This window comes from Chaetura pelagica, unplaced genomic scaffold, assembly GCF_000747805.2.
Source record: "Chaetura pelagica isolate M959 unplaced genomic scaffold, ChaPel_1.0 scaffold298, whole genome shotgun sequence".
Classification (NCBI taxonomy): domain Eukaryota; kingdom Metazoa; phylum Chordata; class Aves; order Apodiformes; family Apodidae; genus Chaetura; species Chaetura pelagica.
The window spans coordinates 194,227-211,943 of NW_009954304.1; the positions used below are offsets into that span (position 1 = coordinate 194,227).

At 34.8% G+C, this 17,717-nt stretch overlaps 1 protein-coding gene across 1 annotated transcript in view; it reads left to right on the forward strand.

The window, feature by feature from the left end:
• NETO1 (neuropilin (NRP) and tolloid (TLL)-like 1) overlaps positions 1 to 789 on the forward strand; it is a 60,562-nt gene extending 59,773 nt beyond the window's left edge. The window contains exon 11 of the mRNA XM_010003909.1: positions 264 to 789. The gene's annotated coding sequence lies outside the window, so the exon portion shown is untranslated. The remainder of the gene's footprint in view (positions 1 to 263) is intronic.
• The last annotated feature ends 16,928 nt before the right edge of the window (positions 790 to 17,717 follow it).

The window sequence follows — 17,717 nt, forward strand, 5'->3', positions numbered from 1 at the left end:
TCCCTCCTTCCTTCCCTCCTTCCTTCCCTCCTTCCTTCCCTCCTTCCTTCCCTCCTTCCTTCCCTCCAACCTTCCTTCCTTCCTTCCTTCCTTCCTTCCTTCCTTCCTTCCTTCCTTCCTTCCTTCCTTCCTTCCTTCCTTCCTTCCTTCCTGTTTTAATTCAATTTATATGCTTACATCTGTTATTTACTTATTGGTTGTATGGTATGTGGAAGAAATTTACATTGAACTTTTGTTATATGTATGTTGTTTTCATTATATAGACTGCTTGAGAATAATGCGCTCCTGGGTGATTTTGAACATGCTACAATGAAATGTGAAACTATCGTCCTTGGAAACACCAGCTAGAGGTTTTATGGACTCTCTGACCAACTATTCTCATATCATGCAAAATTCAGCTAACAGTATTGAGTAAAATCACTAGAAGGCAATAAGACTTCAGTTATTATCTCTATTGATCATTCCTCTTTTTCTTTTTCACTCTTATTTTTGTTGCAAGTTAAGTTCCCAATTTCAGGAACAATTTACTGAAATCAGGTATTTAGCCATTCATGATCACTTTCAATAGACATATTTGTTGGGTAAGCATCTAGTAATATGACTGAATTTGACATTGAGAAAATAATCTGCATGTATGTTACTGAATATTTGAGTTGGCAAATATCCCTTTATTAGATACATTGTAAAAAGCATGCATTCACAATTATTGCTGTTACTGTTCCATTTCTGTGTCATATGCTTGCTACTTGTAACTTTTTATATAAAGATACATAAAACAATGTATAATAATTTCTTACCTTGAGTTTAATGGCAATGTTTTCTTTTACCAACTTAAAAAATCTTCTGGAATTTGGGATATTAAGCTTGAAGTGCAGCTTGTAGGAACTTGAAACAGACACATCAGGGGATCAGCCACCTCTCATACCTCACATATTGAAAGACAAAATACATTAATTTATTAAGATTTAAATGAACTAATAAGAACTAAAGCTGATCATCAATTTCAGTTAAAAGATTTGTGATAACCTCTGTATTCAATTCTGTACTGTTAGCTAACCTAGTTCCATGGCAATGATTACAAAGTTTACTTCAGCATAGAAAAGTGGCAGATGTTTATCAGTTATACAAATGTTATGGCTGGGCTCCAATTTTGGAAATATAAATATAAACCACCTCCTGGTGAAATATGATACTATTCATATCATCCAAGATATAAACATTAGTAAACTATTGAAACCAAACCTGAGAGGTTAAGTCATTCATGAATTATTGTAGGCTGGAAAGCTACAATTATATAAGGTTGAAAACCTCATTTAGTAACTCAATAGCCATGCATAAAATCATAGTTTCATTGTATATTTTAAGTGCTCTCTTCCAAATTTTATTTCAAAATTAATCCCAGCTCCTTCTTAAACATAATCTGTCATTCCTATTTTTTAAGTTTTCCTGTATAAAAATTGTGCTTGTTTTATTGAAAAACTGGGAAGAATTCCATAGAGCTTACTGAAGTATAAATAGATTTAAAAACAGAAACCATGAAATACTGGTCTATATTAGTTATTTAAATTTCTAGTGCCTAATTTACATAATTAAAATATACAAGGAATCTGATTATTACAAAACAATTTCTACAAATGTGATTAAGGAATTACATGAAGAATTCTTTTTAGGTATTTTGCCACACTTTTGTACACTGTATTTTAAATGTATTTTACATAATTTGATTGAAGCTTAATTAATTTCTTCATCAGCATATATTAGCTACAAAAACCAGTCCTCTGTCCTCTGCAGTCATCAAGACTCATTGAGTCATCTCTCAGTTATATGGATTTTTAACATGCACTAGCACTATAGTGCATTTCCAGATCAGTATTGCTTTTCAAGTTCATACTCTTTAACTCATTTTTTCCTTAATTTTTCCATGTCCTATCTCATGATCATTTCTCAAGTATATTATGTTAAGATATTTGCCACATCCATGCTTAAAATGGATGCATCAGTGCATCAGTTATAAAATCAAGGAAGAATTAAATATTTGCTGAAATAAATGCATATACATGTACACATATTTATATATATTTATAAATATTTGTTAATGGAGATAGTGTATAAATATGCATATAAGGAGAAATCTAAATATGTGAATTTAGCTTTGAATTAAATATATAGATTACCTAGAGAAATGCTGAAGCCTTGGATTTCAAAGTTGCTATATATTTAAGTGCCTAAATCCCACTGAAACATAGAGTAGGTTTAGTCACTCCTAGACAAGCACACAACAAAATGCATTTAATGATTTCTCCAGTGAAGTGTTGGCTGAGGGAGCTTAAATGAAGAAGACATTGGCATTAATAATTGTGTTGCATGCTTATCCTTAACTTCTTTTAAAAAAAACAAACCAAAACAACAGCAACCTAACTGCATCAGGGAAAATTAGTGAGAAAAAGAAAAAAACCTGTGTAAATAGAGTGAGTCAAGCAAAGTGAGGATGGTAATGCTTACTTGACCTTGGAAACTCCTTTAGAAATATGTCGTTTAATAGCTAGCTGTACCCTGGCAAAAATTCACCATTGTAAGTGACAAAGAATGTGCATACTGGGAGGACAGGGTCAAATTATTAAATTATCTATAAAAAAATAAACAACACTGAATTTAAAGCAAATTAAAATATTACAATTTAAATATTTAATTTTAAGCAATTATATTCTGTATATGGTCAGTGTAAATAATAGCCTAGTTGCAAACAATATAAATAACTTTTGTTCAGTATCACAATAGTAAGATATCTTAATGTGATCTATAGAAAGTATTAAAATAAAAGGGGTTGTTGATGGAAGTAAGCAGTTTGCCTTTCCTATGAGTATTTTTTTCTTATTATGAAACCAATTTTTTAAAAACAGAAAGCAGTTCAAACAAGCTAGTTCAAAGACAAGCAAGTTCAAACAGACAAGCTAGTTCAAGCAACTTCAAATTCACACAAGTTAAATTAGCTATAAAGAGAATACTATAAACTTGTATTTGAACACATACAGTAAGTGAAATTTAATCTGGTTTATTACACCTTTTCCACTATATGGAAAGAAAGTTTTGCTTGTTAAATTAACACAGCTACATGTATTTTGTAAAAATCTTAGTAAATTATTATGGAGTGGCTGAGCTGGTAGCGTTAGCTTCATGCATTTTTCGTCATGTTTGCCGAAAGCTAAAACAGAATGGTAATTACTAGACCACTTTGGTTTGACTGGTGCAATGTGTGTGATGAATAACTATGTTGACAGTATGCTAATTTCTGATACATTCTTTGAAATATTATTTTTTTGTTATCACAGTGCATTGTCACATTGTTCATAGTTTTGAGTTGTGTTTTTTTTTTTCCTTTCTCCCACGGGTGTAGTGTGACGTATACACTTTTCTTCTTAGATTATGCTGTGAACAACCACTCCCAACATTTTCATCTGCTCCAGGAAACATGGCCTTTACAGTTTATGAAGCTTTCTCTGTAGCACAGTTAAAACATCTCAGGAAGTCCATTTTGTAAACTATCCCAGCGTAAATATTTTCTGTCTTCCCAATTCTAAAAACAGCTTGAAGGACAAAAAGAAAAGCTTCTGAGAAATCTTAGCACTTTATCTTTCTAACTTTTATTCCTCTTTATGCTTTAGATGAGCTCTTTAACGTAGTAATGATAAAACCAATGGAAGGGAATAAAAGAAAGTAGAATGGCTTCCTGTTCAGGAAAAAAAAAAACAACAACCAAACAAAAGAAACCCCAACAAAACCAAAACAAATAACAAAAAAAAAACCAACCAAAAACCAGACAAAAGAAACAGAGAATGGTATGCTCATTAGAAGAGTATTTTTTACAAACACATTTAGAACAGATAAATGTTTTAGCCACCAAATAAAAGTGTACTGTTCATGTCCAACTCCAAAAGATAGCTGTAGTACCTGTGCTTTATAGAACATTGTCCTGCAAACAAGGTCATTTGTGTTTTCTTGTCTTCTACTTTATGAGCAATCTTCCTGCTACCACAAAGATAATACTGCTGAGGAAGCACAGGTGAAGACATAAGTGATACAAAGGACAAAACTGCACCATTCAACCCCTTTTAACACAGAAGTCTTTATCTGATCTGGAAGTCTCATCTCCCCACTTCTGACTCAGTATTTGATGTGAAGTCCTGGACTCATGGTTCCACTGCTCTTCCTCATTGTTACCTTAGCATAATCTTTACTACTCAATTATCATTTTATGTCTTTATCACTGCTGCCTTTCATTTCTGTCCACAGTGAGTTTAGTTCTGTTCCCTTCTCTTCTCCAAATTCATTGAAAATTCTGAAATCCTATCAGCTCATTGTGTTACCCTTGCACCCACCTGGCTCTTTCCCATCTATCTCTTCAGAGCCATCTTAGTCTTACCTAGCCTATAAGCAGCAAAAATGAAAATACTAGATTGCAGTGTATTTTAATTACATTTAATTTATGCAGCAAACCAAAAGCTATGAAGATGTATTGGGATGGAGTGGAGTACAGGATTATTAGGGATATTGGATTTGTATTTTAATGACTATGCATCAGTGTTGTCTGGGTCACGTACCTCTGGGTTGTCATTCCTACTCTTGCTGTATTTGTGCCTTAATATACCACAAAGAGAAACTCACCACCACCCCATTTCTTCTCCCAGTGATACCTGCACCTTTGTCAAATTGTTTTGTTTCAAACACATCTGTTTCCTCCAATGCTGCATTTGTATTGGTATGTCCCACCACACAACATAAATCACTGTCCTAGCCTCCTCAACGTGCCTCTTAAAACACATTTGAGCTGCACAGCCTTTCAAACCCCTACCAGTGGTGTGGCAGAGCTATCATCAGTAAGGTAAGAACATCAGCTACTAGGAGAAACAGGAGTTGCTGCTTTCCTTGCCTGCGTTCTCTTCTCCAGGAAAGGAGTTTTGCTGATCTTCAATCTTCCAATAAAGTCACTATAGGGGAAAAAAAAAAGAAGCTGCCACTCCCTTCAAGCACAAACTGAGACAACTGAAGCAACTCATGAGAAAAAACAGGAGAAAGATTGCTCGCATTTCCTTACAGAAATAACATGCCTGACCAACACCATGCTGCAGCACTCCATCTCTTTGTTCTCAGATAAGGGAAGACTGAAGTGCAACCCTTCTTTATCCCAGGGAGCAGGATTCCATAACCGTGAGTACTGATTCTGTTCGACGCTCTGAAGGACGTGACACTGCTTGCACAAATGTAGGCAGACAAAGACTTACTGGGCCTAGAGGGGCAGTCCTGTGCTGTTGCATGCAGTTGATAGCTCTTCAATATCAAGTTACTTAGATTTTTTAAGTTTGCCATTCTTCAGTCTACCTGTCTTAGCACCAGTGAGTAAATGCAGTCAATTATTTCTACAATGGTGGTTTCATTGGAATGTATTCGTTTGGCATTTAGTTTAGTTGGAGGTAATGTGCCACTGGCACTGCTGTAGCTAGTGTAAACAACCTAAAATAGTAAAAAACCAACACACCAAACAACTAAACAAAACAACACAAAAAAATACACACCAAAAAAATAAAGGAGGTTTTTGCACAAATCCTAGGTACATGTATCTGGTTAAATGAACCATTCAGCTGCATCAAATTCATCAGTAAATGAAGACACTTTCTATCTGAGGTTTTGCTAATAAAACTGCAGGGCGTGATTCATGCTCTGTTCAGATCATTCATCTATATTCTGCTTTTTCCTGAGTTCAGAGAAAAGTTTTTAAAAATCAGTTTGGTGAAAGAGAATGGCTTTCACTGTCTTTAGTGAAGCTCACAATACAACCAGGAAGGAGAGCTTCCTTCCTCATTTCTTGGTTAGTGCTGGAGGAGTTTTCAGTATCAACGAAAATATAGATGAGCTGCACTTTCCCTTTATTTGACAAATAAGTGATTCAAAGCAAGTTTAATGTTCTATATATAACTGACCCGTGCAAGTTAGAAAAGGAAGTTGATGGAGATGAAAGAGAATAACAGCAATTTAAGCATATTTTCCCAGGCACAAAGGCAGAAATGGTATTTTTTAAATTTACAAGACTATCAACTGAACACTTGGTTACCATATAAACACCATCCTAACCTCAATTTTTGTAATAAATTTCTTATTATCATAAAATGGAGTTCAGCTGCAGAATATGAATTTTTATTTGTATACCAGTTTGAAATTAAAAGTCTAACATGTAGATATCAGTAACAAGGAGCTGATCTCCTTTATTTTGGGACAGACATTTTAAATTGAACTGATTTTGCTGACCAAAAAGAATAATTGTTTTCATTTTTAAATAGCCAAGTGTCTGCATTTCAAATTTTCTTTGCCAAATGGAAGAAATTTTTAATTCCTTCCGGTTTTTTCACTCCCATATTCTACTGGTTGTTTTGCTGTAGAAAAAACCCATGAGGTTGTTTTGTTCGATATTCTGAGTGTATCTGGCAGCCCCATAGTAATGAAATAGTATATCACACGCCTGCAAGAGCAACTGCTAAGTTGCATGGCAAAGACCCAGGCACAGAGAGAAACTTTAGTGACATAAATGATCTTGTCAACTTTAAGTGTGTTGGTGGAAAGTCTGCATTAGTTACCTAGCAGTAACTTAAATTATTAGAAATAATATGAATGTGGCATCTCCATTTGTGAATACCACCTTCGCGTTGGTGATTGGAAAACAGAGTGATAGTAACAGGGAAACCTTTCATTTCATGGGAGAAGGGAGCAAAGTTAATGTCAAATTATTATTGCATGTACTAAAGTTATCGGGTCTGTGATTCTTAAATTCAGCTAGAATGCTTGGTTTTATTCCTCCCACTTTTGTAAAGCAAATTTTGTACTCTGTTCATTGGATGAACATCCCTTTTACAATTCAGTATCTTATCTTGGTGGGGACCCACAAAGAAAAAAAATTGCTGTGGTAACATATACAGGTTTTTTTTAATGAGGTTATTAGATGTCGTTAGAGTTTAGCTGAATTATTTTATGTGCTGCTGGAAAAGTACTAGATTGAAGATGCATAAAAATAAAAATAAGGGTACTCTGGAAGCCCTGCAGGATTTTAGTTTTCTAAGATTTCATTATTCCACTGGCTTTGATCAAAAGACAGAAATCTCAACAGGCATAAACTTTCATGGAAATCTCAACAGGGACATAATCTTTATATAGCATAAAGTTTTAAACACACATCTGTCTAGAGTATATGGAGAAAAGAAAGGGAACATATAAAAATATTTTTTTTGTAATGTTTTGAGAAAATGAGTCGTTCTTCTATTTCAGAATCCATCAAGCAAACTTTGCACAGGCTCCTTTCTGTAGAAGATGTGCATCGTGATGAACATAATATTTAAATAGGAGGCATAAAATGCAATGTTTAGGAAGCAGCAGAAGTAGATCATGGTAGTGAGTGTTTAGATGTATGGTGTGTGATTCTGAACCTAGTATATACTACCCTCGAAATACTGCAAAACTCAGCATCTCCCTTCGGTTTCTTTATGGTAAGTCATGTATTTTCAAGCTGATACATAGCAAGGGGTTAATATCCAAGTAAGTCACTAGGAAACTTATTTTATTACTGGCTTTTTTCTAGTTCCTGAATCAGGATCTTGTCATCCAGTCTGTGAGGGTGGGCTTACCACACTCTGTTGCTGATGGCTCTAAATGGACTGATCATTCAGAAGTGATGCTTTTTATGACAGATAGATTATCATTTTTGTTAGTACTGCAAATTCCACCTCCAGCTAATATGATAATAACAGAAGTTGGTGGGTGATAGAGAACTTAGTCTAGTTAAACCTTAATTACATATCTATATTTTTTGTACCTGTCTCTATATTTTAGCAGCCAAAGTAAAAATAACAGCATAGTTTATTTATTTTAAAATATATTCTATCACTCTGCTTGGATTTTCTTTAGTATTCTTGAGACATGTTCTTGATAAATACCTATCTGAAATATTTATTTTTGAATGGATCAAATTACATTTAGCTTGAGTGTGAAGCTCTGAATATTTAAATGTTTGTATCCTCCCCTTCCCCAAGATTTATTTATATTTTAAAGCTCTTCAAGCCTCTCAGGTACTGTTTCCAGTTTAGAGCTGACTTTTGTCAGCAATGACTACCAACTGTGTCAGAAGAAAGAAGAAAATATTTGTGTCCGAAAATTGCTAACATATTCTCTCAATGTGAAGAACAACCTGAGCACTTCAGCCACATGAATCCTTCTACTGTTAGGGGAGAGAAATATCTGAAGTTCCAACTAGCAGTATTTATGCCATAGTTGTATTTTCACCATGTGAAAATGGTCCTTATTATGGTCAAAGTGCATAGAAGAGAGAGTGGAAAGCAAAGGAGACTGCTAAGAAAAAAAAATACAACACATCCAAAATCCAACAGTGGTAAGTAATTAAATAATTGTACAATTGTACATAAAATTAATGTACAGCATATATTGGAGTGGAGCCACTTCTGTTCTTTTTGGACAATTTACAAATCCTCTGATGAGTTTATGGTGTTTGTTTTTAGCCATGAATCAGGCATTGTCTGCTAACATTTCAGTTATGTGTGCTTTATCTAGTTCTAAGTGTGAACTCTACGTTCCTAAATACTTTTGAAAGCTGTTACCCAGACAGTTCCAACACCTTCCTCTTCTCTATGCATTTTATAGATCATTTACAAACAGGAACTACTCTGTGGAACTCCTGATGAGCCTAGCAAAACATTGCACAGCTATGGCATTTAGCCAGCACTGTAATCACAGTGCATTGTCTGAAGGGGAAAAATGCAATGATGTAATATCAGATAACATTCAAGGACCCAATCCACAGAACCCTGGAAAAGGACCTTTTAGTGAAAAGGTAGTACAGAGTTATTTCTGAGGAGCTTGAATTTGTCCTTTTTCATATGCTGATATCTACATGATAAAAAGTATTGTGAAGGAGAAAGGAAGAACAAAAGCATAATCCCGATCTTTTTCTTTCATCATAATAGTAGGTCTTATCTCTACATCAGCTGCTTGGGTGATGTATTGTTTGGGGAGAATTCTGTGCTGAAACAGGTTTTCGAACATAACATATACTACTGATGCTTATGCAAGCCTCCCCCAAGCTGATTATTGAAGTTTTATAGAATTCATAAATCCAATAAACATGACATGAGAATATTTCAACATTTTGCCTTTGCTGTTCTCAACAGGAAATACATTCTAGATCAAAAATTTGCAGCATGCTAGAATATGAACAAAAGCCATTAATCCCTCCCTCCCAGTCACTCATATAGTGGAGTTTGACACAGATTAATTTGTTAAAATGTTGTACATATGCTGATGTGTGCAATCAATTTTCTAACATGGCATTCTTTCCATCACTTAATATGCATATCTCCCAGGTATGTGGATACTCAATTATGAACACAAGAGCTTATATATCCCCAGAGAGCAATAAGCAGTCATCAGATTGCTGAAAACTGCAAATAAACCCAAGGTAATGCTGCAAGTATTTGGACTGATATTACATAAAGAAGTTGGACATAGAAATACACAAGACTTTAAGTCATTTCCAGAACATTTCGTGCTTGGCATTACAAAATGTATTTCAATTGCTGTAATGATGAACATACACTCAAAAGTTCACTTTCTGAAGATGCAGGTACTTCTTTATTCTGGAGGAAAAAGATGAATTTAAAATGTCATGGTACTTATAAAAACATCTCTTCTACTATATCGTGACTAAAGAAACTCCACATTACTTTATTTGTGTTTTGTTATTGTTTTTTATGTCTTTCAATCACTCTTAATGAATGTTAAAATTAATGTTTGTCAAAGCTATGTAATGTCTTAAAACTGAATCTTGCTTCAAGATGATCTTGGATGGATTAGACTTGTGCTGGGATAAATAGAGCAGGAGTTAAAAGGACTGATGGGTACTTTTTTTTTTTTTTTCTCAAGCCTGTGCCATTCTGGGGAGAATAGGGAAGGAAACTGTCTGACAAACTACCAGAGTTTTATTGCATTCCTTTACCCTATTGTACACCAGAAACGAAAACACTGAAAATAAAGTCTCTCTTCTGTAAAAGTATTTCTTTTGCTACCCTCAGAAAGAATTTGAGAGGTAGACTCAATCTGTCTGATATACTTCTAATTTATTATAACGTGATTGCTCAACAAAATTAGTTTTAGAATGAAAAATAATTGGGTTGTGGTTCTGAAACTGCTGTGGGAGTCTTCAAGCTTAGTCTCCCATATGAAAGAAAATGGTCTCTAACTGCTGGGCCAAGGAACTGGACTCTTCCTCACTCCTCTCTTCACTTTCCCTCTCATTCTAAGAAATAGTTGTCTTTAAACAGAAAAGGAAGAGCTCTCATGAGAGTAATTTAACAGAGAACAAAGCAAGAACAGCTAGAGTGTTGCACTTGCAGATGATTAGCTTTAGAATAGTTAATTTCCATTATGTTACTTGAACTCACAGCTTTAGGTGACACTATCTGAAATCCTTCCAATTGAAGAGAGGCTTTGATATTACATCTTTCCATTATTCAGTTCTGCTCTTCCAGTAGAATTTGGAAGCTCCTGCTTCTCAGGGCTGGAAGAAAACCCCTGTAGAAGTGATGCTCCCCAGCATGTCTTAGATAACTAAGTCTGCCTTCAACCCAGCACAGTCACTCACATTTGACAAACGTCAAAAAGGTGGCAGAAACTGATAGCACCTGGAGGAACGTGATCCTGAGATTTTGTTGTTGGCAAAGGCAAATGGAAGTGTTTTCCTCGTCTGTTATTACTATTCTTTCAGCAGTAACAACTGGTAAGTTGTCTTGCATCCAGTAAAAGAGAGTGAAGGTTCTTCCTTATATGAACTTAACACCTTATGTGAACCTACAACGTGTTGCCTGGCAGAGGGGACCTATAAGCACAAGCAAATGTGCCTTTTTCCCTCAAATAATTCTGCATGTTTTGTTGTGGGTTTTTTTTCAGAGAAATTGTCAATATTTATTGTGTTTAAATAGAGCTGCTTTATCAGCAAGGTGTTTAGACACCTCAGGTTTTATTGCAGGACAGACTTTAGACACATCAGTATGGCAGTCAGTTTCTACCAGAAAGTTCAGTGTCCAACATCATTATTTCAGTGAATTCATAGTCAGAGTTGCTTTCTTCATGGGTACTTTATTCTTTTGATCCAGGTCAAAACAAACTCAATTACCTGACTCTGTGTCATATTTCAATAAATCATCTTCATTTCTTTCTGCTAGAATGGGAAGATGAAGGGAATAAAGTAGCATATTTTATCTGAAGTCAGTTCCTAATTCAATTAGAGCTTCATCTTGGCCCCATTGAACTCACTGGGCTTTTTGCCACTGACTTTAATAAGGTTAGAAACAGATTCATAGCACTCAGTTCCTTATTCTTCCAGATAACCAATTAAAATATTAAATATCTCAGAGTGAATGCTTCCTTCTTGTCTTCCTGTCCATTGATATTGTGTTATTGCTTTTTCTTCTGTCCTTCATTAAGCTTTAATTAAGAGTTCTTTTGTGCATAGGTAAAGGGACATTATTTTATTTTGAAACTTTTAAGGATATGCTTCATTATTTATAGTTTCTGAAGACAGACGAAGTATGAATGAATTCATTTTTTTCTAGTGGAGGCCTAGTATACCAAATGTGCTTGCCTGAGGATGAATTTGGAAGTGAGATAAAAAATAAGGGATATGAGAGCAAGTATGTATTTTATCTTCTCATTTAATTAAAAAAAATAAAATAATATTTGTATTTGATTAATAAGATACCTGGTTCTCATTAAGGCTCTCCAGAGATAATAAACCTTTCTATTTCATAGAACATCCATTGTGGAAACAAGATTTGTGTTATTGATAGTTGGTTTCATTTCTGAAGCCTCATTACATTCTTACCCATTTATTCTTCTTTTTAAACCTGTCAGATCTGTCCTTAGTATTTTTTATCACTGACAACAAAAAGTAATGCCTTTTGATCTAATTCCTAGAATTGGCTGCTATGACTGACAATAGAGGTGTAACATGAACTACAGATTCAGATAAGAACATGAAGGAAGAAATGTGAGCAAAGCAACACATCTAAAAACAAGCACTTGAATGTTTTTATGTTCTTTCATGAAGAAGGAATGTATTTATTTGAGCAAAGGAAATAAGAAGAGAAAGGGAAAAGGAATTATTTGGCTTGATCTTCATTCAGATTTGTCATAGTGACCAGGTACTTGTTGAGTTGCAGTGTATGTGCCAGTAGTACTGCCTGCTTATATTGACTGAAAGAATACTGAGGTTCTTTCAGGTGCATATTTGAAAATCATAACTTTGGTCTAAGTGAAGATTTTGCAATGCCTTCTGTGCAAGGCCAAAAAGTTAGTATTTATCTGTCTTTTTTTGCAGGTACAGAGAGCATATTGGTATATGCAAGATGAGAGTTGAAGACCTTTGTAGGGCATCTAAAATGAATGATAACTTATTTTTAAACTGGGATTTAGGGACTGTAGTGGGATGGAAGAGGAGAAAGGAAAATCCCATTCAACCTACTCACTTGCCAAGTTAGTAAGTTACTTCTAATGCTGTGCAATGCAATAAAGTCTGCTAAGTCTACTGTTAACTGTATTTATTTATTTGTTCGTTTGTTTGTTTATTTTTATTCTATTAAAACCTAAATTACAAAGTTCAGAATGCTAGATTCACAACTGTGATTCCCACTCCTGGTAAGAATTAAGCTATTGGCTGCTTACAAGGTTTTCTAATAAGAAAAATGTCTTGTGAATTCATTATGACATTGTTTTATTGACTTCTCTAGGGAACACTAGACACTGATCTGAAATTTCTGTCTCAGATGTTTATTGAGAGACTTAAAATTGCTTAAAATAATCTATTTCATATAAAAATAACTTTGTCTAGTTTTATGTTGTTGTTTTTTTTTACTTTAAAACTATCCTAAAAAATGTACTAGATGTCATCATAGTATTAACTTTTTGCTCTGTTGAGGTTGTTTAAGGGTATTTAAGTATCCTCCTGCATACTTAAAGTTCCTAGCCATGGATGGAGTAAGGACATTTTTATTTTTTTTTCTCAATACAGCATTGTGCTGTGAAATCCTCTCCAGCAAAACATTTTATCTTGACTAATACTTTTTCCTTCTGTCTGAAAATCAATAGGGAACATTTTCTATGCACTGAACATCATGGAGAACTTTCAAGGTTTGAATTTTGGCCAGTGTCACTGAGATAGTGTGCATTTTGTTTAGTTAAATTAAATGGAATCCATAGGTCAAAATATTATTTATAATCCAATGATCCAGCCTAATTTTAGTAGCCAAGCTATATATGCCTTGAGGAAGAAGCTGCTAAATCTTGTTTAAAGAGCTTTGATGTCTATTGATCTTGCTGATTATAGCAATCAATACCTTTCATCTGGAAAGTGATAAATGGAGATTCTTGGATAAATTGAAAACCATGTCAAAGCAAATTACAGAATCACAGAATCACAGAATCTCAGGGGTTGGAAGGGACCTGGAAAGATCATCTAGTCCAACCCTGACGCCAGAGCAGGGTCACCTAGAGTCTATCACACAGGAAAGCGTCCAGGCGGATTTTGAATGTCTCCAGTGAAGGAGACTCCTTGGCTGACAGCAACAAGACTTAAATGTCAACAGAGAAGCTTGAAAAATCTGTTTTAGAAAGAGAATGATATAATGGAACTCCTTGAGAATCCATGCTTCTATAACTAATCTAAATTTCTTTCCCCATTACAGATTAAATGCATTAATCTTGTCAGTTAACACAAATTTTACAAGAAACTTTGTAGTCAAAGTGTGTATCGTAATTGGGATAATTATTTCATGTCATTTATTATTTTTCCTATAAAACACTGAATTTCATACTAGGTGACTCTTGTGATAGCTATTATCTCTCTCACTTGATTGATGTGACCTTATTTGACCCTGTTTATGCAGCTTACAATGTTGTATAGGTCAAAAATTCCACACCAGAGAAGCAGTCTACTAACTTTTCCAAAATTATATTTTGTGTAGCAGATTGGCATGACTGTATTTTATAATGTAACCAAACTGTAAATCTGCATATGTAAATTCTAAACACAGTCTTAAGGTTGACTTTGGCCTACTGGTTTTTGAAGGTTGCTCTTATATGCTGTAATTTTCTAATAAACATTAAAATCACTGATTCTCTTACTTAATATAGTTTCTTTACTTCATTTTATAATATTTTTATTGCTAGTTCTTAGACTTTATGCAAGAACACTAATTAATACTGTTAATATATTGCCTGCTGTAATAAATTCCTTTTCCTAATTTGCAAGAGAATGTTGATTTTATTCCCTTTATATGCTTGAAAAAATACTCTGATAACACTACTTAGAAGTTTTGGAATTGCTTTCCTTTATACTGTGTAAATTATTTCTGTAATCTATGTTACTAGATTTTAATTTGGCAAAGCTGAGCTATGAAGGGCACGGATTATAAACCTTTCAGCAGCTTTGGCAAGAAAACCCGTGCAAGGAAAATACCTGTGGAGGTATGAACGGGGATTTGGAGGATCATCTGTGTGAGCAAGTGAAGTAATAAAAGAAGGACTGTATTTAGTATTGTGGATGTTGAATTCCTTCCTCAGCTTGAAAAAGAATCTTCATGTTTCATGAGTGCGATACTGCAAAGTGACCAAATTGCAGGATGTCAATAAAATTCTATCTCTGGTGACTACCTAACACAAATATTTTTTTATTATTATTATTTTCTTCTTCTTTGAGATAACACAAAAATATGAAATGCAATCATTCATTCAAGTATGTCACTGTCATGTGATAAATTAAATATTGTCCCAGCTCAGACAGTGCTCTGCAGAAACTTTGTTATGTCTAGGATTTTATGTCATCCACAGACCACCTAAGAGTTGCTGAAACCTTATTTTTAAGAACATTAAAGTGATGCTAGCTATGTGGTTATCTATGAAACAAGGGCAGAGCACTCATGCCCCACCTCCCAGTGCTATGAGATGTTATATTTTCAGTTAAACTCTTTGGAGATAGCAGAAGCAGCTACACCTTAACCCCTGATGGTTGAAGTATTGTGTCATCTTTGTTGGGTTAGACTTGGTGGCACTGTGACCGAATTCTGGCCTTAACCCCTGCTGGGCTGTGGAACTATCAGCAGACACAGTGGCACCTGATTTTTGAGAGCAATTTGAGGTTGCTGGGGTGGGACCCTATGTCAGCAAACAGGGTCCCCAGCCAACGGGGTACCTTGACTCAGGCAGGTGAATGAATGAATGAATGAATGACCACAGGTCAGACCTGACTTAGTCGGAGTTCCTTGGGGGGAGGTCCTTGGTTAGGTTTTCACCTGGAACAGCGGGTCTGTGAGGTAGTCTACCCCTCAGGTCGGCACACCACGTAAGGAGACTTCTTGAGATTGTGAGGTAATTCTTGTAGACATATTTTTGAGTAAGCCTTGCCCCTGTTGGGCAAGTGATTACAGGTATCTCAGGGGGAGGCTTTCCCTTGTTCCGTGTGAATGTGCACATGTGGGATTATTATTATCATTCATGTTAAGATTAGGAATTCTTCAATAGTTGTGCTACACTGTATTAATCCTTAAGTAGTCGTGCTGTAGTGTATTCCAAGCCAGCATCCGAATCTGTGACATTATTTTTTATCAGACAGCTAAATAGTTTTGATTGGGATAAACATTCATTCCTAGTAAACCCCTGTGTGTTTGTGGGTGCCTCCATTAAAGAAACTATCACTGGTTTAAATACATCAGGAATATCTTACTGATCATTGCTTAGTTGCTCATATCAAATTAATATGTGTGCATGAACTGAGAATAGAGGTGAAACAGCTGAACATTAGAAAACCGTCCTGATGGGAAAGTTGGCAAAGAAAGTTAACTGAAAATTATGGTAAATTGAATGTCTGTATAGGTTGGTTTTCTCATTTATAATGGTTTATTTAGGACAATAACTCAAAAGTATACAGAAAAATAATTAATCCTCTTATATACAAGAAGAGAACAAATGGGCCCTGATACGAAATTAATTACCTAAATAGCTTTTACATTGTCCTGGTTTATACACACAAGAAGGAACTGTTGTTGGCAAACAGTATTGATTCTTTATGCTTCATGCAATGATTGAAATAAGGCTATAAAACAGTACAATAATGTGGAGAGGCATCTTCTATGAGTGCTAGGGAGTGATAATGTTGACTTTGTACAAAACCAATGCATGTTAGATAAGAAATCTTATCAAGGCCTCATAACTGGACAGTTTACACCCAGGAAGCAGAACAACCATTTTGACTCACAGTTGATAGCCTCAAACAGATTAATATAATTGGAAATTATTCTTGTTATTGAGAGCTGGTATATCCCAAAGTGCTATTATGTAAGGACTTCTGAGTCTCGAGGGCTTCAAAGAAAGTTTCAGCTGCCACACTCTATGCAAGGAAAAAATAGTTCCTTAAGTTATCTGTGGAAATGTGCTACACACCATGTGCTCTTGAGTGATGACTAGTGAACACTGGAAAAACCCCAATAAAAAACCCTCTGTTTTTAGTACAAAACTCTATTTTGAGAAACCATTACATCTCTTTCATTATAATTTTTGCAAGTGTTATACAGCCTTCCCTAATGAAGTGAAATACTTCCAAGTACTATGGGAACAGTGCATAGAAATCTTATATAGAATGAAGAAAAAAATTCCATTTGTTTGTGCAAAGCATTCATCATTGCACTGCTATTGCAGTCATTACTGCATTTCATCTAAGATTGACTGATCTTCAATTAAAAAAGAAACTCTATCCAGTGCAGATTTGGTTTGTAGAATAGATACAAAGATAGGTACAAAATTGCAGTTTTCTCCAAAATCAACAAATTTTCTATGTGCTTCTGATTCTTGTGTGGGCAAAAATTTGTTTGGAGACTGTGTCTAACAAAAAAAAATGAATATGCAAAAGTTTATGCAACAGTTGTGTTATCCCCAGACTTGTAAACTGGTGATCACTGCCATACAGAAACTTTTTGCTGGATATGGTTCCAAAGATTATGATTCTGAATTTAAATATGCTAAGATTAAATGGTCAGAGAGAATTGTTTTCTGTTTCCTATAATCTAATTAAGGTCATAAGGTGTCTATGAAGTGATTATGTTGCTCTGACTGCATAATATTCAAAGGCACTTCTGATAATTTTTCCTTATATAGCTGTTTCATTTGTTTATACATTTACCATAAGATTTTAAAAATTATTGAATTTTACATCTAGAATTCATGAAGATGAGATAAACAGTAATGCCTGATAGCTCCATTACCCCAGCTAATGGCATCTATTAATTTCTTCAAGCCCTTTCTTTTTAATTTCTATTTCAGTAATAGCCCAATGTATCTATATTACCATAGCAGGTTTAGATATTGTTGCTGTTGAACAACAGCAGTATTAGCTAACTTCAGTGTCAAAGGCTATCATCATCTTGCACCTCATCATCTTGGCCATGTATTATGGTCAGTTTTCATGAACTTTCAGATTAGGTGAACATGTTAAAGGAACTGTAAAACAGGCAGTTATTTTTTTGTAAGTAATATATTACTACTTTATGTACTTTTTGTAGTTTGAGGCTTTAGCTCACAAAAAGAGCAGCTTTCATGAGACTAAATCTCAGTCCTGCTGA